Raw genomic sequence first — 10,997 nt, forward strand, 5'->3', positions numbered from 1 at the left:
AAAAAAACATCAATCAGCATAAACTCTGAGGAGTTTTAATTGAGACATAATGTAAAGAAAGCGTATATATATATATATATATATATATATATATATATATATATATATATATATATATATATATATACCACCAAAATATTATATGTACCATACTAGTATGCAAACAAACGAAAACCAGCACACACAAAAGCAAGATATAGCATAACGTAAAACATGTCACACAGATATCGGTAAGTATAACTGTAAGCATCAGGAGAAATCAACATAAAAATAGACATAAATGTAAAGCATTAAGAAAAGCAACGCACTAAGAATGATTAAAGATTTAGTAAGTAAATAAAATAATAAGGAGCTATACATCGGCCAGATTAATCTAAGGAAAATATGGTAAATGTATTTTCTCTGAGTAAAAAGCACGAGAAAGAGACATATACAAGGTACAAACACCAAAAAAAAAGCACTACATAAGTGGGTTACAGACAAGGGACCACATCGCCAAACTGAATTATCTTGGCCCTTCTAATGCTCAGCTGTTATGAATTTTTTAACATTCTGTATTCCACTAAAACATAGCACTGAATTATTTTCCAAACCTAATATCAAAGGATTACTACAAAACCATTATACAGGGTCCAAAAATTTGGTTTGAAATGTAATGTTTTACTATATGGTTGGTTGGTTGCATATTATGTAGTATTCCGTTCGATAAATTTTCACTCATATGGAGACAATTGCCGATGAAGGGTTGCAAATTTAAACTTATGTTCGACGATTACGGCCTTTGAGCAGTGAGGGGTCTGTATTGTGCAAGACTTGTTGTGACACAGGACCTCAATTTCTGCGGTCTCATCCGAGGGACCGCCCATTTAATCGCTTCTTACGAAAAGCAAGACGTACTGAGGACTTATTTTAACTCGGATTCCCGATGGGTGAGCAGGGATGGATCCCCATTGTTTCACACCTTTCGTGACACGGGGCCTCGGTTTTCGCAGTCTCATCCGAATGACCGCCCGATTTAATAATCTTTTACGAGAAACAATGGGTACCGAGGACCTATCCTAACTCACAGGACTCTTGCCATATATATCAGAATCCCACATTAGACATATTTAAAAAAGTACGTACCATCTATTGTTCTGTGTTTAGTAAACGAGAAGTGATAAAAGAATTACATGGGTTACACGAGGGATATATTTGGTTCCAGCTGACAAAGCTTGTATCAACATTGTGTTTGTTGGTAATGCTCATTATTACACCTGTATTTTAAACGAACTTGACATTAATTTCACTTTTGGTAATCGTACTTATACTCCAATTGCCCTTTCAAAAGATTAAATTCTTCAAAACCATGCTTCAGTTTTAGACACGTTTAATATCCCAGTCAATGGGTGGAATGAATATGGGTTACCTTACCTATATTGGATTCCTAAGCTACATAAAAACCCATACAAAGGTAAGTTTTCTACCAAGCCCCTATCTTTGCTCCTCACGAAAATATTAGCAGCTGTGAAGGAGAAACTTCACAAGTACTGTGCGACTACATGTACATATGTCGAAAGTGATGTAAATCAAATGTGAACTCTAGTAAACTTCAAATCGCAAAACTGTTCCCAAATCAAGAACATCAAAAACGTATAATTCTTCGACACTTTACACGACCATTCATAACGATGAATTAAAGACTAGACTTCTTGACACCATTGACAGTTGCTTCGTCAACAAAAATGGAAAACGCAAATATCAATATCTAGTAATCAGTTATCCAAACCAGATTCTACACACAAGTACTCTGAAGTGGAAATAAAAAATATGCTAGAGTTCCTCATTGACAATATCTTTGTGGCCGTTGGTGCTCAGGTCTTTCAGCAGTCTGATGGAATTCCCATGGACACGAATTATGCTCCTTTGTTAGCTGACCTGTTTTATTATTAGTATTTATTATTTTCATTATGCATTATTATGAAGCAGAGTTTAATAAAAAACATCTACGTGAGAAGAAAAAAATCTCTTTCTTTTGGCCTTCACTTCGATATCTAGATATATCGACGACATTTTATCTATTAACAATAATAACTTTCATTCATTTACCTGATCAAGATATACTGCAGGTGTGACCGGTCGACAGGGGATGCTTACTACTCATATGCGCCTGATACCACCCGTAGTGTGTCTGTGTTTTTTGCCGCTTATAGGAGTTATGAGATTGATCACCCTTCGTTTCTTCACCTTCCATGCATATTGATATGAATGTGTAGCGTTGCTGTTATTGAGAAGATGTTTAATTATTTCTTCTATATATTTCATTGTAAAATTTTGATCCCCTTTGTGGATCCACCCTACCCACAGGAACCACAATCTTTACTACCTGGGGTGTTTGCATATCAATATGAGTAATCATACCCCTCTTGTTCTTGATATTGAAAATACTCCTATCTATCCCTATGTAAAAGATTGATCCTCTATTGTTGCCTCACCCTTTTGCGGGGATCATGATTTGAACAAACGTGAATCGTGAATCAACTCTATGTCGGGAAGCATGCAAAATTCAAAGTTTCTGGTCCAGTGTTTTTTTTAGAAGATTTATAGATTACCGGAGTCACTGAAGTGACTTATTGCAATTGATGTGTATCCGTAGTGTAGTAATAATTGAACATTTCTTCTTGATGCATGTCTAACTAAAAAAGTTTTCTTTTCAGAGTATGAAGCATTTCTGGGACAAGGGGGAAATTGTAAAAGTCAAGCCCCTGTACCCCAAAGCCATTATGGACGCAGCAAAAACTGTACAAAATGTACTATTTTTAAAACTTCTATACAATTCCACACCTGTAAGAATGTATAACACATACGAGTAGTCACTTAGAGCAGCAAGGGATATACCACAACTGTAAATTTCATGATCCCTGGTTTAGAGGTTCTGACTCAAGGCTGGGTTAAACTTACTATAAACCGTTTGTGTGTAAGATATTTAGATAATATTTCCTTTAATGGTGTTGATAATAAATTGAAACAAAAGATATATTAAGAAGCAACAGGTAGCTCTTTACAGAAATTGTAAATTTTATGATCCCAGTGATAGTGCTTTTGGTTCCAGAGTAGGTTTTAAATTATTATAGAGATTATTCTCAGTATCATTTGAAATCATTGCTGATACTGTATAAAACTGAATGCACATTCAGGAAAAACAGAAAGGGGTGTGCCAGAATCGTTTATCTTTGCAACCCCAGGATTTTGACTCTAAGGGTGGTCCGAAACACGATATAGTTTTAAAATAAATATTACATATTTATGTAAAGTGCTCATCAGTATGAGCATTTTGCTGGGGATTTGTACTTTAAGATCACATCCTGCTTTATATTGTTCCTGAATATCAGAATTTAGCTCTGATATCCACAGCAAGATAATTATTCTAGACTTCATAGAACATGGGCCTAGTGATACATTCAAGTAACATTCAGGTGACCGATAAGGCCCATGCCTCTTGTTAAATGACCCCAACTATTTTAGCCTTTTCGTAATTATCACCCCTTTGGAAGAAGCATGTCCCTTCATTTGCATAAAATCGAATCCCCTGTACTCAAGAATGACATGTGCCAAGTTTGAATGAAATTTGCCGAGTGGTTCTGAAGAAGACTCCACCAAATTTTACTAAACCTTGATTGTCTCCACTTTAAAAAGGCGCGACATTTTATTTAAACAAACTTGTGTTGTGGCAAGTTTGACTGGAATTCGTCTTGTGACTCTGGAGAAGAAGTAAAAAAAATGTTAAAAGTCTACGGACGGACAAAAGGACACCGGGCAAAAACTTATCAGAAATGCGGCTCACTTGAACTTTCAGCTCTGTTGAGCTAAAACTGGAACTTAGATATCAAAACTAAAAATTCAGTGCCTCTTGACTAAGCTACTGCACAGTGATGCATCTCACATCTGGCACTACCTCCTAAATGTCTGATAAGAATCCGCCCTCCAGATGTTATTAGGGAGACTATTTCATTTGTGGGTAACCTCGTAAAAAAATTCAAGCCATAAACTTAACTGTCTTGTGTTGGGAGATGTTGACTTGATCGTCTCTCCTACAATTGTAGGAAAATTTGCAAGACGACAAATTGTAAAGATATTTGGGATATTCCCTCTTCAAGATCTTAAAGGTTTAACGGGTAATGTTTTGAATTGTGTGTTAGCTTAAGTTTAGATTCCCCCAGTATATTACCAATAAGAGACTGTAACATTCCAGAATAAAATGAAAGACCAGCAAAGGGATATCCCCAAAAGAACATGTCGTTAGAAATCAGAAACATACGAGATCTAGCACTTCCGATTCCATGACCTTGACCTTCTATACTATTACCTAATTTCCCCATTCACTATAACTCTCCAATTGAACAGATGAAACGGAAACGCAGACATGATGAAAATTCCGTTACAATGCCACTTCCGCTGTGATCCATCCACCACATGTTTTCATATACAGAAAGTCAATAATATGTCTTATGGCGTGACCGTTTTGAAGGCGAAGCAATTGGCATTAGTAGAGATCCATAACAGGACAAAAATTATCCCGAAATATTAACACCTAACGTGTGAAGACAGAGCTCAATCAAAGTATTCTAACTTTAGACATTTTTGATCCGCCAATTCATCGAACGCGGGAAACTCTATGCAACTGATGTAAACAGCGCATTGTGACGTCATATTCAGCGTCGGTATTTAGCAAATACACAAACATTGGAGACATAACCTACTATCGCGTTAATCGTGTGATTATATAAGATTAAGAAAATAAGATTTACATGCTTTTACGGATTTTTATATAGCATCTCAGAACGAAGTGAACTTCGGTACACGAGATTCAAAATGAAGAAATACATGTCCACGCGCTAGTATTCGAATCGACGCCATTGGGACCAAACTTTTCAGGTTCCATAGGTAGTGTTTAATTTTTCATTAGTTTTCTATATTTTCTTTTTAAACATGTATATACGTAATACGGCGTGACCGTGTTTGAGGGCGAAGCAAAACATATTGGCATTGGTATCTAGATCCATAACAGGACAGAAAATATCTCGAAAAATTAGCACCTAACGTGTGAGGACAGAGCTCAATCAAAGTATTCTAACTTTAGACATTTTTGATCCGCCTATTTATTGAACGCGGGAAACGCTATGCAACTGATGTAAACAGTGCATTGTGACGTCATATTCATCGTCGGTGTTTAGCAAATACACAAACATAGAGATACGTTGCATTGTACAATCCCGTTTTAAATCGAGGAGTGATTATCATATGATTAAAAAAATAAGATTTACATGCTTTTACGGATTCCATGTAACATCTCAGAACGACGTTAGCTTGGATACACGAGATTCAAAATGGAGAAATACGCGTGTGACTTAAGGTCATGTGTAAGAATTATTCAGAAAAATGAAGCTTTATATCCTACTGTTTTGGGTGTAGTTCATTTATTAATATTACAAAACTGAAGACACTTTTCAAGTACCACAACATATATATGCCTCCTCTACTTTCACTTCGCATGTTTACTTAATATGTCAAGGGTCATATGACGTCATTTGACCAGATTATACAAGACGCAAATAGATGATCATAAATCGACCCGGCGCTCAGCCAGTTGTACATAAACCAATAAAAACATGACATGATAGAAATGTATAAGTTTCACAGAATCGAGTATTCACTGTCCAAATTGCATCATCCGCTTGCAAATAAGTTAAAAATGGCCCGCAAGATGAAAACCTACCCCTACACTTTGTTTATTTGTGTTTTTTCTCGAGTTCAGTGTTTTGTTCAAGAACATTTCAAGATTTGGACAGTGATTTCTAGATAAAGCATTGTTCAAAGCTTTCAAATAATCTCTTGGTATCACAATACATTTATTTTCCTTTTACCGCCGTCCAGTTTTATCTTCGATATGCATGTAAACACGCTATCTAATTGATATTCAAACGCAGCACTGATGTAGAATATTGATCCAAAATTAGATACTGGAAAGGGAAGTAACACGGCGGGAAAATTACAATTTATTATGTAAATGTATACATGATACATGTACGCAGGCCAACCAATGTATTTTAACCAAGAAACATTTACTTTAGTTTTAATCTAACTCTCTCTATCTCTCTATATTGTTTATTCGCCAATCAAGGTTTCTTGGGAAGGGGGGGGGCATGTACAGCAATGAAAATAAAAAACAATCATTGAGAATTACTAATACTATCAGAGTTCACACTTCTGCACTACACATTTCTATAATTATATATGAAATGCTGATTGCAGACAATATTTAAATTAACGACATGATATATACGATAAAATAACCCATGCAACTGCTTCACACATCAGTTCCTGAGACAGCAGATAAGTGTTGTGTGAATACATATAAAATTGTAATCAAATCAGTATAATTATAGTTTAATAAGTACAGTATGCAAGTATAAAACACATGTGCATGTAAGATCCAGTTGTGCTGAATGTTTTATGCTAATGCAGAGAGGTTAGAATAGAATGATTATATAAATGAAAATAATTAATTGTATGAAGTGTTCAGATCTATATATGAATTGTTGACTTGATTACAGGGGCACTAAGGGACAGTGCCTCTTAACAGTCTGGTAATAAATTTATTGTACCGGACTGTTGGTCTTGTACTCCCAGTAACCAAGACAGTTATATTTAACAACTAATTTCAGAAACATTTTAAACTCTAGTGTGTATTCAAACATTGTACGTTTATAACACCATAATAATAACGGAGCGGATCAAAGATCTGTTTACAATCAGATTGTTTAGATTCCTAACTTAAACCTCATGAATGAATGACAGTCTGATTACCCCCCCCCCCCACCTTTTTTTCCCCTTATCGTCGTCAGGAACCATTAGAAGGTAGCTTGTTTTATTCAGACTACAAACATAAATATACATGCACTATCTACCTTCGATCTAGGCCTAAAACGAAATAATTTCTTCAATGTGAATGTGTTAAACAAACAAGTGTGTAATATATGAACATGTATTACATATATTCAAAAAATATTTCTTCGCTTTGGTATGAATACAACAACACACCAGTATCTATATATTTTTTTTGAAAATTTAATCTGATGCAAAGAAGTATGCATTTAATTTCACAGAGATCGATGCGGTGTTGAATTCTCTGCATTACCTCGAACACATCATACGTGATAGCCATTAGTACAGCAAGTTTTTATATTTCTGAGCTTGATAACAGATCGAACTCAGTGCGTAATTTGTAACTGACGATTCGCGGTGCAAATCATGAGCTGATCCAGGAATATAGTATCCGGTGTCAGTCCTTGCCTTTGGGTGGGGGGGGTCTAAACAAGGTTACAAACATGCAGTATCTACTAAATAGATGTAGAATATATCCAAAAATATGATACACTATGTAGCCGTGTGAAAATTTTGTAAAAGTTATTTACAAAATTTTCACACGGCTACACACTACATGTATATTTTCATGAAACACTGTTGAAGGGTGGTTGTCTATATCTGGACCCATGCTGCTCTTGCAATGAAGCATATTTTAGGGAAGGGGATAACTTAATTTGATAGTTTTGAAAACGATGAAAATGTCATGGAGTAATTACTTTTCAAATTGAGTGGGTTGGGTAAGAGTCTGGACCCATGCAGCATCTGCCCTTGCAATGAAGCATACTTAATGAGGGGGGGGGGGGGGGGGGGTATGTATCTTGTTCTACAATGAATATTTGTATTATATCATTGTGTGTATAAAATAAAATCCGTGGGAATACTTAATTACTCGAGTTGGATTTATTTTAGAAATAGTTTAAGGTGACAACTGAAAATCAAAATAGCTTTCAACAAAATATGTATCTAGAATACAGCCATCGTACAAGCTACCGGAAGACCAGAAGTGACACATACTCCTCCACTACTTGGGGAGGGGGTATATTTTTCCATTTTTAAGAAATAGTCTTAATTCATCATTGAAAATAAAGATAAGTGGCTGCAGTATGTAAAATATCTAGTTCACCAAATGAGTGTCATTTTTTTTATTTCATATGACACCCCACCCCCTCCCCCACCCCTTCACTCTCAAATACTTTTTATCACTTGACCATGAAAATGTAGAAAGATTAAAATTTGAAGTACTCAGTCAATGCAAAGTAATTCAAAGTGAATTTCAATTAAGTTTCAATAAAACTATTTCTCATTTTGTTTTGTGTTTTATTGAAAACATTCATAGAACACAAGATTAGATGCTTTTTCAGCAGTCATTTTCTTCATATTAAAACTTGACAGTTTACTAAAGTTCATAAGCACAAATGTAAATGACAATTCACATCACTGAATGCAATTAGTGGATATCCTGGTTTGACCACTATGTACAGTGTAGTAACCAGTTGATGGAGGTAAATATTATCCACTGGAGTCAATATGGCTGTCATTTGTGGGTACTAAATGGAAAAAAGAAGAAAGTTGCCAGTCAAAAATATTTAAAACACAGTACTGTAGGTCTAAGTATTCAAGTTTATATGTGCAGTATAACATAAAAACATTCAAATTTCATATCATACAGCAATATCAAAACATGCTTCACATGGATTTTCTTTTAATTTATCATTTTGAAGAAATTAATATTGACTAGATGTAAATAATGCCTATATTTATGTACATCCAGTGCCTGATTGGATGACTTAAAGTTTGTAAAAATTACCTTGTATGTGCATTTGTGGTCACTGCTCTAGGGATGTAGAAAATTGGAAATATCATGCTCTTTGAAAAGTTCACATTCTTGTTGGTATCATGCACATCTGTAAATAGCATTATCTCATATTATAAATACATATGCTGCAAACATTCGATGTATTAAAGAAGGGTCTCAAATACAAATAAAAAATATGGGCAATCAGTATGCATTCAGAGTCTTTTATTTTTTTTTCCCATTTATTCAAACTGTAATGTAAGCGAAAATAACCCAAGTTTATTTGTTTTCTAGAATGTCACTTGATAAAATTAAATGTGACTGTAAATCTAGAGCATCAAAATTAATGTAGTTACACGTGCATTTGTACAAGATATTACCACAGGTACCTGATGCACTGATACTAGCCCCCCCCCCCTTTTTTTTTAAATTGAAATGTGTTGATTCCCTGTCAAACTCATTTCTCTTTTGATTTAAGTACTGTAATCGTTTCACACTGTTTGTAAGCTTTAGAGAGTGGCCTTGTACGGGTATAAAAAAAATGAGCACAAATTTTGTAATAAATTATAGGCTGCTAATGTTATACATGTACATGCAAAACTAAATTATATATATACAGTTTGACGTTATATGTACATGCCAAATATATATAAACGTTTTTACAAATATGCATATGAACTGTTAGTATTTAGTTTGTCATCATTATACATATCTCATCATTGTGTAACATGATTGTATGCCAACATGCTTGGTGAATCAACAAATAAATTAAATCATACCGGTAGAAGCTTACAAAAAGCGTGAAAGGATTACATGAATCGAAAGAAGGATGAGATAGACAGGAAATCTACTTATTTCAGAGAAATTATCGCAAGAAAGAAAATCAATAGAAAGGGGGGGGGTACATGTAATATCCATACTTTAGGTGCTTGTGGATTTTACTGCCTAGATACTCACCTGTACTCATGTAAATCATGTTTATATAAACAAACAACAACTGGTACCATTTGAGCATCAGTTCTCTAACATGTAGGCCTATTATGCTACACATCGGCTACGTGTGACGTGTGCAGTATGAAACAAAGAACATCAAACTATGTAGAGCTATATAATACCTCTAAAGTATTGAGTCAATGTATAAAACACGGTAGATATCTAAATGTTGGCTACTTTCATTGTTGACAACCTTGGTTTCAGGTATTCATACATCATTATTTCAATTACAAGAATTTACCTTGTTTTTTCCGATTTCAAAGTTATACATCTGGCATCTTCTGAAATTTGACTTATTCAAAGCGTAGAATAAAGGCAATATTCCGATATATTTTTATATGATCCTAAAAATAGAGTTTGTGTATGTTTATCCAAATATGGATTGATCAAGGCGGGGCAACTGTCATGACGTATCAGCTCATTATGATCTCATTATCATAACGAGTTCATTCGTTACCTTAAGTGTCCTGCGTACAAGTCCACGTGCATGTATTCGAATCGACGCCATTGGTACCAAACTTTTCAAGTTCCATAGGTATGGTTTAATTTTTCATTATTTTCCTTTTAAACATGTATATACGTGTTACCTATATGGAGGGCTCCGCCCTCTATCAAGACAGAAATTACATGTATTTACATTTGTGTCTCCCCCGATGATAACATCAAGCCAAAGCCATGATTACACTCGTAGTCACTCTGTACAGAGATGATCTGCGTACAATGAATGTGACTGGTCTGAGTTTGCCCTAAGAAAACAATGAGGTATATTCCGAATGGGCGATTTTCAATAAACAGACATTACATCAAAACTGCATATGTCAGGGCGATAGGAATAGCGCCACTGTCACGCGAGTTTGATATGCCTTACTTATATATGTGTCATATGTGAATTATTAGAATGATTATTTGAATTTTACGTAGTAAATACAAAAATATTGAAATTCAAATCAACATATTTAATTTATTTTTGAATTGTGAATTTCGTCTCGTTGGTAGTGGAGGAATATTACAATGTATAGGCTGGTGGTAAAAGTTCAATGCTCATATTCAATTAAACTTCTCAATTGTTACAAATGAAATATTTTATGAGCTGTGGAAACAACACTGTTTATTACAATAACCCTAAAATAATCCTCACAATCAGAAAGAATTGCTGTTTTTATTGATGCTCGTATTACCTCCCAAATTGGAGTTTTGGTTAGGATATACGTGTTAGGTATGTATAATGAATGTTGAAATCCGTCATTAATATTATCAACACAACGTTGAAATCCCTGTACCATCAACATTTTTGTCACCTCTG

Source organism: Ostrea edulis, chromosome 8, assembly GCF_947568905.1.
Source record: "Ostrea edulis chromosome 8, xbOstEdul1.1, whole genome shotgun sequence".
NCBI lineage: Eukaryota > Metazoa > Mollusca > Bivalvia > Ostreida > Ostreidae > Ostrea > Ostrea edulis.